The sequence below is a fragment of the Falco rusticolus genome, chromosome 16, assembly GCF_015220075.1.
Source record: "Falco rusticolus isolate bFalRus1 chromosome 16, bFalRus1.pri, whole genome shotgun sequence".
In the NCBI taxonomy this organism is placed as follows: domain Eukaryota; kingdom Metazoa; phylum Chordata; class Aves; order Falconiformes; family Falconidae; genus Falco; species Falco rusticolus.
The window spans coordinates 2,481,632-2,498,749 of NC_051202.1; the positions used below are offsets into that span (position 1 = coordinate 2,481,632).

General features: G+C 46.1%; 1 long non-coding RNA gene across 1 annotated transcript; it reads right to left on the bottom strand.

Annotated features, from left to right (window-relative positions):
* Positions 1 to 9,393: 9,393 nt before the first annotated feature.
* On the bottom strand, positions 9,394 to 11,332 carry LOC119158322. Its single transcript, XR_005107835.1, has 4 exons — positions 11,250 to 11,332; positions 10,342 to 10,508; positions 9,943 to 10,176; positions 9,394 to 9,491 (listed from the first exon to the last, which is right to left on the bottom strand). It is a non-coding gene; the product is annotated as an uncharacterized LOC119158322 (long non-coding RNA).
* Between the last annotated feature and the right edge of the window lie 5,786 nt (positions 11,333 to 17,118).

Genomic DNA, 17,118 nt, shown 5'->3' on the forward strand with positions numbered 1-17,118 from the left:
TGTAGCCCTCACTTGTATTTCTGAGCTTAGCTTCAACTTTTAGCCACATTTCACAGCGATTTTCTCCACTAAATTCAAGAGATATCTGCTACCAGAAAGCCTTTCCCATGAAATCTCATTACATTACCATGAAATCACTTCTAAGATTCTCTTACACAGATAAAATAAACCGAGCTTCTGTAGCCTCTTGCTATGAGGCATACTCATGAGATGGAGAAATAGCGCTAACAGCATGTTTCTGCTTGCATTTTACAGGCTGGAAATGCTACCTTGTCACTGGTTTTTGCACCACCTTGTGGGAGAAGGGATAAAACACAGAAGGGAAAAAGGATGCCCAGGTCCAGTTCTCAGCAAGTGTGATTATCACGCTAAATAAAGGATTTGCAATACACTAAACCTCTTGTGAAAACAGTGCGAACACATCTATAATGCTGGGACTGGACGTCAGGCGCACATAAAGGGAAAAGGAATGGCTCTGAATGACTACTGAGGTCACCAAGTAGATGCTACATAGCTGACCTGAAGGGCTAAGAACAAAAGTCCTTCACAGTTTAATTATTTGAGTATAAATATTTGCATACAAGGCATTCGATGAGATAATGAGGCCCAGTATCTTTTAGTTTGGAAGTGCCTCCACTATAGCCTATAGCAATCCTGCTGGGCTGTATTTCACCGCTAACAAGTGACAGTCTCACCGCACCCTGCGTTACACAGCGATGTCTGGGCCAGATCAGACAGTCCTGCCCCACTGCAATAGCGTCCAGCTGGGCAGGGCTGGCACTGGTCCTCTGCCTCCAGCCCCACGACGGTAGAGAAGGATCCAGGAGGACAGGGCACGGGATACTCTGTACCACTGGGGCAGAAATGCCCTACAGGACAGATGTCATTACCAGGCAGACCAAGGCCTGAAGATTCCACCTGTATCAGAAAAATATAGAGGAGAGAAAAAGCGTTATTCAAAAAAGCTTTAGTACAATGTAGTACAGAGACAGGTTCTGGAAAGGGCACATAGGAGCCAAGTCCAAGAGTTTGCTGCCACTGAAACCAAATGAAGACCATGGCTGGCATAAAAAGGGCACTGGCTGCTGAGGCGTGGCTGTGCTATCCCTGGTACCATCTTTTGGAGGAGGTACTGGATGGCACACTCCAAGTGCAATCCACAGAAACTCACGTATGGCCAGATTTTATTAGTAGGCAGCAACATATTCCAGCAAACATTAAGAGGAGCACATCACATCATCTAAGGAGCTTCCAGGGGCAGCCGTAGAAGGCATGAGCAACCCCATACAGAGCAGCAACGCCTGGAAAATGTTACACCAATAGCTGCGAGATTGTGAGAGACCAGTCCTTGTCCCCAGGTCACTAGGTTTACAGTGCTGCTGCCTGGCACACGCTCACCCTGTGTTGGAAGGGGGCTGGGCTGATGGCTCCCTTGGCACAATGATAACCTGAATAGCAAAATCCAGAAGGCTGTGATAGACCTGGTGCTGAGCAATACATACCTAAAATGAACAGAAAAACCATCTCAGTGTGAAGACCTGCACAAAGGAGTCATCAACACCACAAAGGAAGAAGCTGTATTTTCCTCAACCTTCCCACGTATGCTCCCTGGGTTTCTTGTGCCAAGTCCCTCCTTACCTGCAGGGCAGGGCTCACAGTCAGACTCGTTAGCAGCACCAGTCCTGGGTCCAAAGGTACCCTTCGGACATGGATGCTCTGTACTGAAGTTGGTACCAGGCAGACAGAAGTATCCAGCAGGGCACACCTCAGGAGAATGTGCTCCAGAGCCTAGGAAACAAAGAACAGCATCTTGCTCAGAAGATACTACAAGAGGTGACTGGCAATGTCATTCTCTGTCAGCCAGAGTCAGCCTTCCTCCGCTGTTAGTTCAGCCAGAGCCAGGTCATGAGATTCCTCGTGCGTACTTCCGATTTAGTTGTTCAGATTCCCATCACAGTAATAGGAGAGAAACAGCACTTCCAGAGGAACTGCACTTCAAGTGCAATTCGTCTCATCCTAAGGTGGACATCTAAAATGAGAAAGATAAACTCCACCTCAGAAGGGCCTCTTTCTCTCTGTTGACTGCAGAAGGAGTACAGAAAACTAGCTCAGATGCAGATGTCTACAAAGGAGCTGTCTACGGTTTTTTTTTTAGAGTAATCCCATCTAGGGAATTCAATCACACCTGTGCAGCCATATTTTCTGCATTTTTTTCTTGCATGCATAAGCTGCCATACATGGATATCTTTGTTACTTTTATTTTCCTGGGCATGGAGTTACTTTCCTCAGATAGGAGAGTTTTGGCTTCAGCCTACTTGTTCACCTACAACTTCATATTCTTTGTAATGAGTTTCCACTTCCATTCCTGGCAGAAACTGATGCACCTGCCTGTCCTGTCCAATCCATGTAAAACCGACTTAGTAGAACCTTAACAGAACAAAGGTAGGCACGGCATTCAAAATCCCTTTTTGTTCTACTAAGCCTAACAAGAAGACTCAGCCCTCGGTGACACGGAAGCTCTTTTTATCGCAACACACAGCCCCTTCCAGACTCCTCACTTTTGTTAGGCTGTTCACAGAAGAGTCCTGCTGGGCAGAGGTCACAAAAGTCCTTCCTCTCCTGTGACCGATATGTCCCGTTCTCACAGGGTATAGGAAAAGCAGATCCCACGGGGCAGTAAAAGCCTCGTGGACAGCGATAGGGAATGGGAGTAGCTGAAGACTGGCCACGTGGGCAGTAGTGACCTGCAGAACACGGTCCTTCAGCAGTGGTTTTGCCCAGCCCTAAAACAACAAGAGCAATACCTTTCTTTTTCCTTTGCCAGATCAAAGAGAATGGAAACCCGTATCTCCTGAGATCCTGATCTCCATCATAGACCTGTAACATGCGTCAGAAAGTACCTTTTCTCTGAAGTTCTCTGTGAAGCCTCACACAGAGAACATCTTATCGCATAGGAAAGTCAGTTGTGAATTACATGTCTGGGGGAAACATAGGTTTCCAATTAAAATGCTCAGCTGTGATTCTGAGGCTCTCAGTTGTGGTTCCAGCTCTGCTGTGAACTCGTGTTAGCTCAGTCAAGTCATTTCCTCCCTGTTGCCTCAGGTCCTCACCTGAGAAAGGAAAAGCCTCTTTGTGTCATGGAAGTTGATGGATGAATCTGTTACTGTCAGAGTGACCACAAACAATTCAGTGTTCGGGGGAGCAAATAAACATCTTGTACAGACAGATGGTGAGAACCTCTGAGAAGGAGCAGCTGCCTCAGAGCACAGACCCTGGCTGCTAGCCAGTACCAAGCGCCTGTTTGCCAGGATATTTTGTTTCCCTGAGAGGCCGAAGACATACAAGACATCTAGAGGAGGTGGCTGAGCCAAGGAAGAAAGAAGGTGTAATAGCAAGCAAGCAAGAAGTGTTATGGGTGACCTGAGACTGCTACTGAGAACCCAACAGGAGTTTTGGAAGACAAACGATTCGGGGCATTTATCCTTGGTGTACATCCTGCAGAAACCGTCGCTAACCAAAGATGATGCGTGGCACTTACTGAGTTCGTTCTTCCTGTATCTGCTAAGGACAAGCTTGTAAGAAATAAAGCTGTAGCAGGCATCTATCATGACTCACATTGCATAACCCCCCAGTTCCCAAATACGACAGCTAAGACTCACCACTGCAGAAGTGTCCAGCTGGGCAGAGCTGACAGTCTGTTGACTGCCATTTGCCACTGTCAGGGTTAAAGCTTCCAGGGCTGCATGGGATTGGGGATTCAGAGCCTTCAGGACAGTAGAAGCCAGGGGGGCAGCGCTTATGATCTGGCTGCATGGATCCAAGATCACAGAAATACCCAGCGTAACATGTTCCTGCAAGAAAGAAAAGCTTTGGGATTAGGTTTAAGCAACAACAAAACACCAAAAATTCCAAACTGGGAGACAAAAAAAGATGATTAGATGCAAGCAATACACACCAGAAACACTGGCCAGACCTTCTCCTTGGCAGAACTTCCCCCCAGGGCAGGGCAGACAGGCATTACGGTAAAACGTCCCAGAGTGAATTAAAAACGTGCCAGTGGGACATGGCTCTGGCTTGCTGCTACCTGGTGGGCAGTAATGGCCTGCTGGGCAGAAGTTGCCTGTCTCATCATTAACAGGATTGGGTATACGTGCCTTTGAAGTGCAGTAATACCCAGGCAAACAAGGACCACTTGGGGATGACAGTCCTAAAGAAAAGGAGCATGAAGTCAAATAAGCCAATGGCATTACATAAATCACAGCTTCCAAACTAAACAAACCAGACAAGCCTTGTCAGCATGATGATTTCAGAGTTTACCGGCCTGTGACTAGCTCTGTCACTTAAAAGCTCAATCTACAGTCTCCGTATTTACTTACACAACTGAGTACCAGACAGCTAAAGGCCTGAACAGCTCTCTGGATCACCTTTACAGAAGAGGCTGACCAGTACCAGTCTCACCACCAAGTGACAACTGAGAACGAATGAGTCCTAGAACCCAAGCTGCTTGGTTTTTGGTTTCATAATCTTTGCTAAAACAAAACCACCTCGCTCTGACTCTTTAATTAAACTTACAAAAGATACTTTGCAAAAACCTTGAAAACAATCACAAAGAATCTCTGTTCAAGGGGTCCCAGAGATCAGTACAAACGCTACTTAAAAGTCAAATGAACTGCATGAAGAAGAACACTTCACACATTGGTGGAACTTTTTGATTCTCCCAGATACAAACCAGTCTAAGACTGTATTTAATCCATATGTGATTCCTACCTGAACTAGCACAAAATGTGCCCCCAGGACAAGGTCTGCATTCCCTGGGATTTCCCAGTCCAGTTTGGTTGCTGTAGGTGCCCTCTGGGCATGGGTACTGATTGGCAGCTTTTGTTCCTGACAGGCAGTAATAGCCTGCTGGACATTCTATTGGTGTGACCACTCCATGTGTGAAGTTCCCTTGGAGATCACCTGGGTGGTCTTTTAGGGCACAGAACCTACAAAAAAACCCCAAAACCCAACACACACCCCACAAATAAAACAACCAAAAAACCAACAAACTTAAGTCTTGCCTCAGTCCATGCTCTCCCTCTGTTCTGCCAGAGACTAAGAAACTTTTTCTGCACAACACTGACAGTCTAAGACTACACAATAAAAGGAAACAAATGGAGAGCTAAGATACAACCGGTCTTGACAGACTATTTTGTCCATCTCAGCAGACAGACCTACCAGGACGCATTTTCTACAATACTTGGGTTACAGTACAGAAAGTGACATAACAAAGGGAAAAGGGATAGGAAAACAGAAACAAGAAAACCAGCCTTGTGCATCAAAGGATACAACACACAGAGCAGCCTAAGGCAGAAGAAAATACAGGTTTACTCCTAAGGAAAGCAACAAGAGGATGGAGCACATCCATTTCACTTACATTCCTGCGGGGCATGTTTCACACTGGCTTTTACCAGCCTGGTCCTGATATTTTCCAGAGGGACAGGGCATGGGCTCTGGGCTGCCAGTGGGGCAATAGTGACCCACAGGACACAAATAGTCTAGAAGCAAAAAAAGAAATACACTTGCAATGTCACTGCTCTGCTTATGTCCTAAACAGCTGTACAGTGCCATTAGAGGAAGCATCACCACAAACCTAGAATTGGAATATTTAGTAAGACAACAGCTTTAGAAAGAACCCCCACCCTCCAGCTCCCAGTTTTGTTAAAACCGTTGCTGAGCCCAGGTTTGAGCCATGGAGGCCCACGCACTGCACTCTGAACACCAACTTCATGTACCACCGAGTGCTAGGCTTTTAACTGAAGGGCCATGCAGATGCATTGCCGTTAAGGGCTTTCAGAAAGCTGGAGGGGCTGCAGCCCCTGCACTGCCACACGGCTCACTATCGTCCTTTTCACAGAGCCACCTGCACGTTTTCAGGACATCAGGATCTGAGTTACACTTACCTCTACCTCACCCTTATGAAAGGAAGAACAGACAACTGCACATAACCTCTCGCCCACCAGCTCTTTCTAACAAAGTTGAGAATATCACAAGGAAAAAACTCATCTTTGGATGTTTTTTCAGCTTGATTATTTGCCTTGGTAAAGTCCCCTATTTTTTCTACTACATTTACACACAATTGCCCCCTCCTTAACCTGTGTTAAGTGCAATAATTTTTGTAAAACATTTTTAAATCTAAATAGCTAGCTATTCCTAAACGTAACTTCAAACTGTAAGTAAAGTCAGATTTTCAGATCATCTTGCCACTGCAAATCCTGTGGGTATAGAACGATCCCAAAGATTTCCTACCTGAATTCTGGCCTGACACAGAACCCTCTGGGCAAAACCATCCTTCTTTACACAAGCCCTCCGGGGAGCTCTGACCCCGCTGAGAACAAAACCACCCTGGGAAGCAGGCCTGGCAATCCTGTGCTGACTGGCCACCACGATGTGCCAAAAAGGAGCCTGAAAATAAAAAGCCACCAAAAGCACATTCTTACATCATCCTAGACTCTGCTGGAAGTGGCTATGGAGAGCAGCACAAGCTGCTCACATAGTAACTTCCTCGCTAAACTAGCCCCAGCTACCTCTTACAGAAGATGCCAAAAGGATGCGGGCTAGGAAGGGATTCAGGAGTGCAGTCCCCAGCACTCCCTTAGAAGAGCAGATGACAGCTGTCCTGTAAGAGGGGTCTGTCAGAGGTTGGTCCTCAGTGCCACCTGAGGTGAATTCCTATTTATTTCTGGTCTGGACTGAGCAGTGCAATTACTTGTCTAAAGTAACTACGGATTTAATCTGGGAAAGAAACAAATATTCCCATCTTTCTCACAACTTAATCCTTTATCTCACTAATAGTGATGTTAGAGGACAGCTCTCACTGTGCAGAGAGGACGGCAGAGGCTCTTGCACGCGCTCGGCTGTGCGACCTCTCCTTCAGGAGGGCTCAGCAAAGAGCTTCCTCCCAGCAGCTGTGCAGCAGCATGTAGGCACCGACCCAGGCTCCAGGGGCAATTCTGCAATTACCGACTGAATGCACATTTAGGACTGATGTTTCCAATACAACAGCACTGGATTAGAGGCTGAGCTTTCGTGCTGACAGCAGCTGTCCCTTCGGGAACATAAAGGCACGCTTCAGCACAAAGTAACAAGGGGCTGCAGAACTATGGCACAGACTCAGACAAGCTCAGCAGTGCACTGGGAAGTCAAACAACAGCATGCAGCAGCTGCCATCAAACCTACCTGGGGGGCATGGAGATGGAGAGTAACTCCCTGCAGGACAAAAATGGCCTCGAGGACAAACGTTCCCCACTGCTCCATCCACTGGGTTTGGGACTGTGGAGCCCCCCGTGCAGTAGAAGCCGGCTTCGCAGGGACCCGATGGAGCTGCAAGCTCTGCAGTTGCACAGTACAAACCTGATGCGGGGGGCAGAAGCAAGGCTGTCATTTAAGAGACACCAGAACCAGTCACAGCAAAAGACTGGGATTGCCTACTGATTTTGGCAAAAGGGAAAAAGAGTACATATGTACCAAAAATCAACTCACCACAACTAAGGAAGAAAGACTCTTCTCCTACCTGGAGTGCAGGGAAGAGGAAGAAACGAACCAGCAGGACAAAAGGTTCCTGCTTGGCACAACCCAAGAGATCCAAAAGTTGGAACTGCCATGCCTGTTAACAGAAAAGACACAGACTGAATTAAACCACAAGAACTGAAAGCACTCTGTCTTATCTAAAAAGCTCAGGAAGAACAGAACTAGAGCACGGAATTAAGGAAAGTAAAAAAGGAAAGTAAGCCATCCTGAACCTGGCTGGGTCCTTTAGGTGACTCTGTAACACCACCTTCTCAATAATAATCATCATCATGCTTTACTGTTCCACTTCATACCAGAGTAATTTCCAGGAAACACTGGTTTGCTTGATGTAGATCCAGGTGGACAAAACCACCCAGGCGCACACATTCCATCTGGTCTTGCTAGGCCTGGCTTGGAACAGACCCTTCCAGGAGGACACAGCTGGCACTTGGAAGCAGCCCAGATATTTAAAGCTTCACTGTAGGTTCCAGGGGGACAAGGATACTGTGTGGCAAATTCTGTATTCCTGGGGCAATAGTGACCTAGGAAAGAAGGCAGCTTTCATAAAGGTTAACCCATGCCGGTAATAGCCCAGGAAGAATAGCCGACCTGCACATACAGCACTCTCTTCATCTCTTTCTGAGCAGGACTGATCCCAGGCTATGACGGTGGGCCCATCTTTGCAATTTATCACTGCTCTGCAATAGCTACATCACACTAGCTGCATAAAATGAAGCTGATCAGGGCTGATGATTAGCAGTAGTTGTAATAGCATGCAGTTTTTTAAAGAGAAGATCTTAAAGTGTGTGATAAAGGTCTCCTGTCAAAACTGTTTGCTCTAATTACCATTTTCCACATTCAGACACAAACTGAATCTCAGAGAGCTTAAGTGCTTTGACCACGGGTCACTGATGGGTCCAGCCTCACGCAACCCAGCCGAATGACAAATCTACTCCAAATAGCTGTAGGGGCATCTGCTAATCCCTTAAACAAGATTTCCCAGGATGAGCAGGTAGGTGCAATCAGACCCACCTGCAGGGCAATCCGTGTAGTTTGTGGAGACAGCTGTGCAGTAAAAGCCTTCTGGGCACTCCAAACACTGTGCCATACTCCATGACGGACTATAACTCCCTGGAGGGCACGGCTGGGCTCTGCTGCTCCCCACCACGCAGTAATGTCCAGGTGGACATGGTCCTCCACTGACTGCCGTCTTTGAAGAAAAACGCCATAATTACAGTCTACAAACTCAGAGGGTGGCCTTGCAAAAAGATCTACATCAGATTCCGATGGTGGAGAGAACTAGACTAGTATGAAACCCTACGCTCATCATTCAGTCTTTTAAGGCTGCACACCTATCTTCTTCCAAAATAAGGGATCAGAATTCTGCCCATAACAAATCTTGCTGGGCTGGCTATTTGGAAGATGGCACCACCCTTTCATCATCTGTAGCCCGCAGAGAGCTGTGGCATAAAACCAGTGTCTTGTTATCATCTTTGAAAATTCTTACTGTATTTTGCCTAGGCAGTGGGCTGACAGATGCAGTATTCTAACTGAACTTGTGCACTCCTAACCTCTGTTATTTTAATCTGACATGGCATTCCACTCTACTTTGCAGCATCAATATGCAAAGATAGAGCTATTCTTGGTCACCTCTCAGATGTAAAAGCTGAAGGAAGGCCAGGTGTATTTTGCTGCCTTTAGCCTCTTTCACTATCATTAATCCAGATGCACCTGACAGAGAAGATAATGTGGTATGGGAGAGTTTAATGCAGGGGAAAAGAACTAAAGTGACCCTATGGTCTTCTGTTCCATTTTTACACTATTTACACCCCAAGCACAGCTTACCCTGGGAGGTTTAGGAGAAATGGTTCCTCCACTACAGTAGAATCCCGCCTCACATAATCCAGTTGGAGACACAAGTCCAGTCCCATTGCAGAAATACCCTTAAAATTAAGGGGCACCACAAAATGACCATAAAGGTATTGGTCACGTAAGACAGACAACAGCAAGTACATAGTGATAAATAATAATCACTGAAGCATCATGTTTGATGTCATCCACATCTATTCCCCAAATCCTTGTACTGAGAATTGCTGCAAGTACAGAGCTTACATGCCTGAACAAACAGCACTCCTTGTATCACCTCAAAAGTACCAAAGCATCTAGGGAAAGGGTGGAAAGGGAAGCTCACAGTGCAGAGGCTTGCACTTCACTGCGAGTATCCCCTTACAAGGGAAAGTGGCAGATTTAGTCTCTCTATGCTCTGCCTAACATCTCTCTCCAACAAAGCAGTTGTTTGTCATTGTCTGCTACAGAACCACAAAGTTTCTCAGGAGCCCTAGAAATGCTGGTGTCTGGCTAGAATCTTGCTAATCCTTTCTTTCAGTATTGTACCTGCATCACATAGGAGACAGTCCTCGATCCCAGTATTCCCAGTTGAGTTGCTGTAATAACCACGAGGACATGGCTGTGGAAAGGCAGAGCCCACAGGACAGTAAGTTCCCTTCAGGCATGCGTTCCCCAGAAGGCCATCTGTAGGTGTTGGACTAGAAACACCTCTGCTGCAGTAGAATCCAGCCAAACAGGGTCCTGTAACATGTGACTGCCCCGCAAGCGCACAGTAGTGCCCTGATAAAGCGATGCAATGCCATTAGTACCGGCAGAAAAAAAATCCAGAAAGATACTTGAGAGCAAGCTACATACTGACACAATTCATCCACTGAACCACTGAAGCTCAAGGGCATTCAATACACATTTTCATATATTCTCCTGTCACCATTATTTGCTGTTTACCTGGGTCACAAGGGGTGCAGTGAGACATCAGGCTGCTTCCAGTCTGTGGGTTGTAAGTCCCCTTAGGACATGGGAACTGAGTTGCAGAAGCAGTACCAGTAGGGCAGTAGTGGCCAGCTGAACACCGATTCTCCGAAAAGGAAGAAGAATTTTTGGGGCAGAAGAACCTGGTCCAAAGAGAGATTTAAAAAAACAAAAGTGGGGGAAGGAAAAAAAAAAAAAAAAGACATTTCCTAGCAATATTCTATCCACAAGTACTTGAATAATAACAGTGGGGCTAGCTAGGCTAATGTGGCTGCTGCACTGTGCTGTATTGACCACAGAAGAAACCTGCTTATGCATATTACTACATTCTCAGTTGTTTCCTCATATGCCAAATTGATAGCATAATTGCAAAAGCCACAGAGACATAATTTTCTTAACTTGAGTCATAACACATCCAGGCTGTGATTCATCAACTTGTAAAAGTTAATCAAGGTCAAATCCAGTCAGTAATTGGAGAGGAATCCCCCAAGGAAAAGGCAGGCTCAGCATCAGGTGATACACAAGATCCTCTTTCCCTTCCATGGGCCTATGCCAGCCTGTTGCCAAGGGAACCATCTACTACTTCAGACACGGAAAAAAGTTTATGGTGCCAATGGTTTCCTTGCTCTGAAGAGCCTTCTGATCTAAATTCCTTTCCAGTGTAGTTGTAACCTGGTTTAGGGCTTTGCCCGGTTCCCTAATCAACTGTACAGCGTTGCTAAACAGAGCTTAATAGTTGCTCTGCTTCCTCACAGAGACAAGTGCTTTACAGTGGTAAAATAACTCTTTTTCCCACCACATATTCCTCCATGATGACTGAATAAACAATTATTTCCAACAGTCCCTTAGTCATACGTATAATGCTAAGCTGTCACAACTCTTACCCTGCAGGACAGGGGAGGCAGCTGCCTTGCCTTTGTGAAGGGTTATAGGACCCTGCCGGACAAGCAATTGGAAGAGCTGTGCCCTTGGGACAGAAATAGCCTGGAAAAAAAAAAAAAAAAAAGCCACATCAGAATCAGCCGTCTTTGGAAAGTCAAAGACAGACATTTAAGTGTGACCTTAACTCACCCTGGGGACACGGCTGTGCCTTCTCACCAGACACACAGTATTCACCTTCTGGGCAAGCATTGCACTTCTCTCCATGAGTGTGTGGCATGTAGGAGCCAGGGGGGCATGGAGCTGGACTCCTGGATCCAAGAGGACAAAAGTGACTCACTGGACACGGAGCTCCTGAGAGGCCATCAGTGGGGGTTGGGGTCTGGGCCCTAGTGACACAGTAGTACCTGCAGCCGTGAATACAGGAACACGCTCTCTTTATTTCAAAAGGGTAAAGAAAACCCCTTGTAGAACACCTCTTCTTACAACAGCGTACATAAATACATTTGCTTTTCTACTTACCCTGGGCTGCATGGTCCTGAAGGGGCCCTCTGCCCGGAGCTATTGCAGTAATATCCCCCAGGACAAGGCTGGCATTCCTGCAAACGCCCACTGCCTTCGCTGCCAGACCATGTGCCAGGAGGGCACGGTGATGGAAGTGGTGCACCTGGCAAAATCAGTTGCACCAGAGCGAGGGAAATGCCACCTCATGCTTTCTACGAATTAAGAAAAATGATGCTTTAGCAAAGCATACCTTCAGGACAATAATGACCAGGAGGACAAGGAAGTCCTGATTCTCCGTCTTGAGGGTTTCTTACTTGGGCACCGCTTTTGCACCAAAATCCCTCAGCACAATCTCCTGGAAAACAGAATAACATATACAAACCCCATGAATATATTAAAATAATAGGCAGGTAGATGCAAGTTTCAGAATACAGACTGAAATAATCATTTGCTATGCCATCGTGCAGAGCCACTGCCAGTCTACAAATTAGTGATGTAATGGTCATCAAGCAGAGGAGCTGATTGTAACCGTAAGGAGTGCAGAATCAGCAGCAGATGCCAGACTGACAGTTCCTAGACAGGAAAGCACTTTACTGAGCTTTGACTGAGCACTGCCTCCATATTGGGCAACTACTTAAGCACACATTTCTCTTTAGGCACATATTCAACACATCCTTAAGTGAAGCCTGAAACATTAAGAAATTTATGAAGTGCTTTGCAAAAGAGCGACAACAAAATCATCAATGCCAATGTGAAAAAAACAATCTTGAAAAAAACTAGAGAGAGATCATTGCTGCATATTTTGTCCTCTCTTTCTCTGCTAAGCCTAATTACACGCGCATCACTTACGTGAAAGGATCAGTTCTTTGGGAACTAGGCTGAAAAAACCCTCTTAATTCTAAAAAGAATGCCAGACAGGTTTGACACTGGAAAACTGCCCACTGCATTTTCTGATGGGGTATCATACACAGAATTCTAGTTTCTGCAGTCCCTCTCTCACTTGCTTATAAAGAAAGAATCTTTTTCTTTCTCAGGAAGTTCTTGAATGTAAAATGGGACAGTTCACCTTAGCTGAGACCAGAACCCTAGTCCTAACTCCCTGGCACTAGCCATCAGCCATTGACACAACTCTCTAGCAGTAGCACATATACTCAGAAGAACAGCAAACACACCTGTTGGGGCAGCAAGTCCAGAGAATCCACAGTATTTTCCTGGTGGGCATCTTTGACATTCCTTGACAGTTTTCAGTTTTTGCCTTGGTCCAAAGGTTCCTGCGGGACAGCTGTACTGAGTGCTCCTGTTTGTCCCTGGCGGGCAGTAAAAACCTTGCGGGCACGGGTAAAGGGTGAAATCAATAACTGGCCCTTGCTGGCTGTCACAGTAATAACCTGCAGTGAAAATATGGGAAAGAAAACTAAATGAGTCACTGAGAGACACTAGCTATTGAGGTGCTGCTCATTAGGAGAGAACAGGTTCTCCCAGGCTTACAAAGCACCTCACTGGCCACTCAAAAAATTAATCTATTGCTGACTTAAATTACTATTGATCTGAATCATAGTCTTGCTGGGACAAATACACATCAAAGCTTTCTACTTGCTGCACTCTTTAGAAGGAGATTTACCACCCAGTGGTCCCCAGAACACAGAGTAAAACTTACAGGTAGCACAGGAAGACACTTAGGGACACAGCACTCATCTCTAATTCCTTTCAGTTACTGAAACTCTTCCAATAAAGGTTTCCCCTTGCCAGTATTTTAATTGTTTCAAATACACAGACATTACTATTTCTGCTTTCACATCTGAATTATTTGCTTTAACCTCTAAGGTTTTTTTCACACAGAACCAGAATTTGTTCTCCAGCCAAGAGAATGAAACCATTGAAAATGAAGCCAGGCATGAAGACTCTAAACTTTCATCCATAGGAAGGCTCAAGAGTCAATAATGAGCAGTCATCTCTTGTAAGAAAGATGCACAGAACAACATTTGGACATTGTGAAAATGTAACTCCTATTTTCTGGGTGCCTGTGCAGTCTACAGCACCCCTCTGACTCCTGCCAGATCTCCCAGCAAGTGAACGGCTTTTCCACCTTTGGCTTTTCCACTCTAAAACAGTGACTCACAGGAAGACACTTATTCTGAACCTAATACACACAAACACGTGCTCCTTTGAGCACATCCCCAGAGACTTTGCCAATCTGCAATGCAGTGCAGTTTATTCATGACTTACCTTCCCAGCACTCTCCGGTTGGGGCACTGAGGCCAGGTACCTCACAATAGAAGCCCGAGGGGCAAGGCTGGCACTCTGAAAGCATTTTCCTCCCTGGGAGGCTGGAAAAGGTGCCAGCTGGGCAAAGCTTGGGCACTGCTGCTGCTGCAGCTGTGAGAACAGGAGCAAGACAGAAATGAAAAATGAATGAAATTGCTGCATTCAGGGTTGGATGGATGCACAGCAGCATGGAAACAGCATCACTAAAGTCTTATTTTTCACTCATAGATCAAACAGCATTGCATGGCAGAGGACAGGCATTACTAGCTTCATTTTACCAAGGGAAACAGAGGTGAAGCCAATTACATTCTAAAGACAGATGAGTTGAGGCATCAAGACCAATATGTCACCACTTTCAAAGAACAGGCCAGGGGAAGAACAGAAGAATCTGGGACTTTGGGCACTGTGGTCAGACCCTAACAAGTTGACCACCACGCTCTCAAAATCTCCCATTGTTTTTTCGGATATTTTATGATGTGAATTTTTCAGTATTTGAGATATTATGCGACATGGCATTTTTAGTCCTGATTGATGCTGGATACTTACTGCAGTAAGTCCCCACAGGGCAGATATTCCCAGTCACACCATCCGTTGGTTTAGGCAGAGCTGCTCCACCTTTACAGTAAAACCCAGCGGTACATTCCCCACTGGGGACAGACAGACCTGGAAGACAGAGAAGATAACAGCACTGGAAGCACTAAGACAAAGGGAGAAAAGCAGGAAAAACAACCGCTCCCAGCCTCCCTCTAGGGTATGCCAAAGGCATCTCGCAAGCACTGCTACAGCTCTATGGAAGTATCAGGATAAAAAGAGCTCCTATTTAAGACACTGAAAGAATACTGAAGGGACAGAAAAAGAGTAGGAGAAAATGAAGCAGCACTCAGTATCTCAGCATCTGCAGACAATACAGAGGAGTCCGACAGGAGACCCTGATTTTTCATACTGGTCCTCTGAAGAGTGGAACATGGCCACAGAGGCAAAGTGACTCATTCAAGGTCACACAGCAAATTCTGGGCAAACTCAGGTTTTTAGGGTCCTCTAATGTGTTCCGAAATAGCAAACATTTCCTCGTCTATACAACGCTTTTGGTTTCCTCCCCCCACAACAGATCGCTCCTTTTCTCCAAAGACAGTAACCTGAGGCATTGCAGTAAAACCCTGGAGGGCAAGGAAGAGGCTCTGGGCTTCCTTTGGGGCAATAGAAACCAGCTATGCACTTCCCTCCAGTGGCAGTGGCTGGACAGAGGCAGTTGGCATTGGTGTAGTTATCCAAATCAAAAGGCCGTGAGGTCCAAGCAGCTGAGATGCAAAACCAACCTGAGAACAGAAAACATGACTGAGAAGCTCCAGCAATAACAGAGCCCCAGAAATTATCATGAATAAAACAGCTGGGATGGCTTTGCCTGTCATGTCTGCACGGCACAACTGCAAGCACACAGAATATGGGGCAGGTTAATACCACCAAAGTTTAACACCATCATGGCATAATTTTCCATGCAGTAGTATGTTCTATGATGCTTCTATATAATACCACAAAGATAAGAGATCTTGCATCTTTAAGTTCCATACTTTTGCTTTACACTCACAAGGCTCAATTCAGCTGCCTAAGCAGGTTCAGAACGGCAGATGCAGAGACGACTGCTTGTGACTACCAGACGCATGAAATCTGGGCCCACCTGAACGAGCAGATGGAAGTCAGGTGGATGCTCAGGGTGTCTTCAATCTTACTAGCATCTAGTTACGAACTACAGTTAGGCAAGTGAATCAAGCAAGCAGGCTGGAAAGGCTATGATAAAAGGTGCAGGATATAAGCATCAGCCTCCCAAGCGTACTGCTCCCAAGTGCTGTGCAATACGACAGCCAAACGACCCAGACTCACCTGCATCACACTCGCCGGAGGCAGCTGTCAAGTTCTCCTTCCCACAGTAGTGCCCAGGTGGACAGGGCAGGCAGCTATCCAAGCTCTGTGTCATGGGGTCAGGGTTATAGTAGCCCCGGGGGCAGGGAAACTGGGTAGCAAACCTGGTTCCTTTGGAATAAAGAGAGCAAGAATCCTTCATGAACTATAAATATCTTGGCTATTAATCCTGCAGTATCGATTTACGCCACCATTGCCAGTTTATCTCATTGCTGGTCTACACAGTGCACAGCTTGCCCTTCATGGCCAAGGCAGGCTCTGGGCACTGCTCAGCTTGCCCGTGAGGGAGTTAAGCAACAGCCATACCTATGGTTTAAAAAAATGTTGTTGTGTTGTTTTTTATTTTTCTGTGAAGAACCAGATTGACACTTAAACCTTTTGTTCACAGAGATAATCTCTTGCATTGAAGAAGGATGTTTTAGCCTGGCCAATGTATCGACTTGTCCCACATCTCACCTTTGGGGCAGTAGAAGCCAGCTGGGCAAGGATTCATACTGTAGCTGGTGGTATTTGCTGGGCAATAGTAGCCTGCAGCACAAGGAAAGCATGCAGCTTGTCTGGTGAGGTTGTTGTAAGTCCCTGCAAGGCAGGGTAAGGGAAAGCTGGTTCCTTCAGGACAGAAGTGGCTCACAGGGCAAGGGCCTCCTTTCTCCCACGTACCTAGGACAGAGAAAGGAGACACGCCAATAAAGGGCGCTGCTGAGGGAGGGGCAATGCCAACAAAGGGCGCTAACACCCTGCTGAGGAGGATCTTGTCTCCTCTGGGATCCCAGGAGAGATCAAGAGGATGTACAACACTAACTAGAATGACCACCATATCCCAGCTTTGACGTTACTCAATGTTATGTCACCATGTCTCTTCTGTCCTTGCTTCACTGGCAAAGCCACAACAAACCATACTTAACAGATCAGCTTTCTAAACACTCCGCTTCACACACACCATGAATTCTGGAAAATATGGAATTGTCTGCTGGGGACTTGGAATTCTTCCCTGGAAATTTTTATTTCCAAGACACAATAAAATGACAAGGGGAATCGGGCTATATCCATTACAGGCACACACCTGTAACTTTCGTAGTATCTCCTTTGATAACACAGATCGGTGAGCCAACTGCTGCTTCATCTTTGGCATGTATACATTGGTACAAATACCTCAAAATTAATGCAGGGGCAAGAATACTGGGGGAA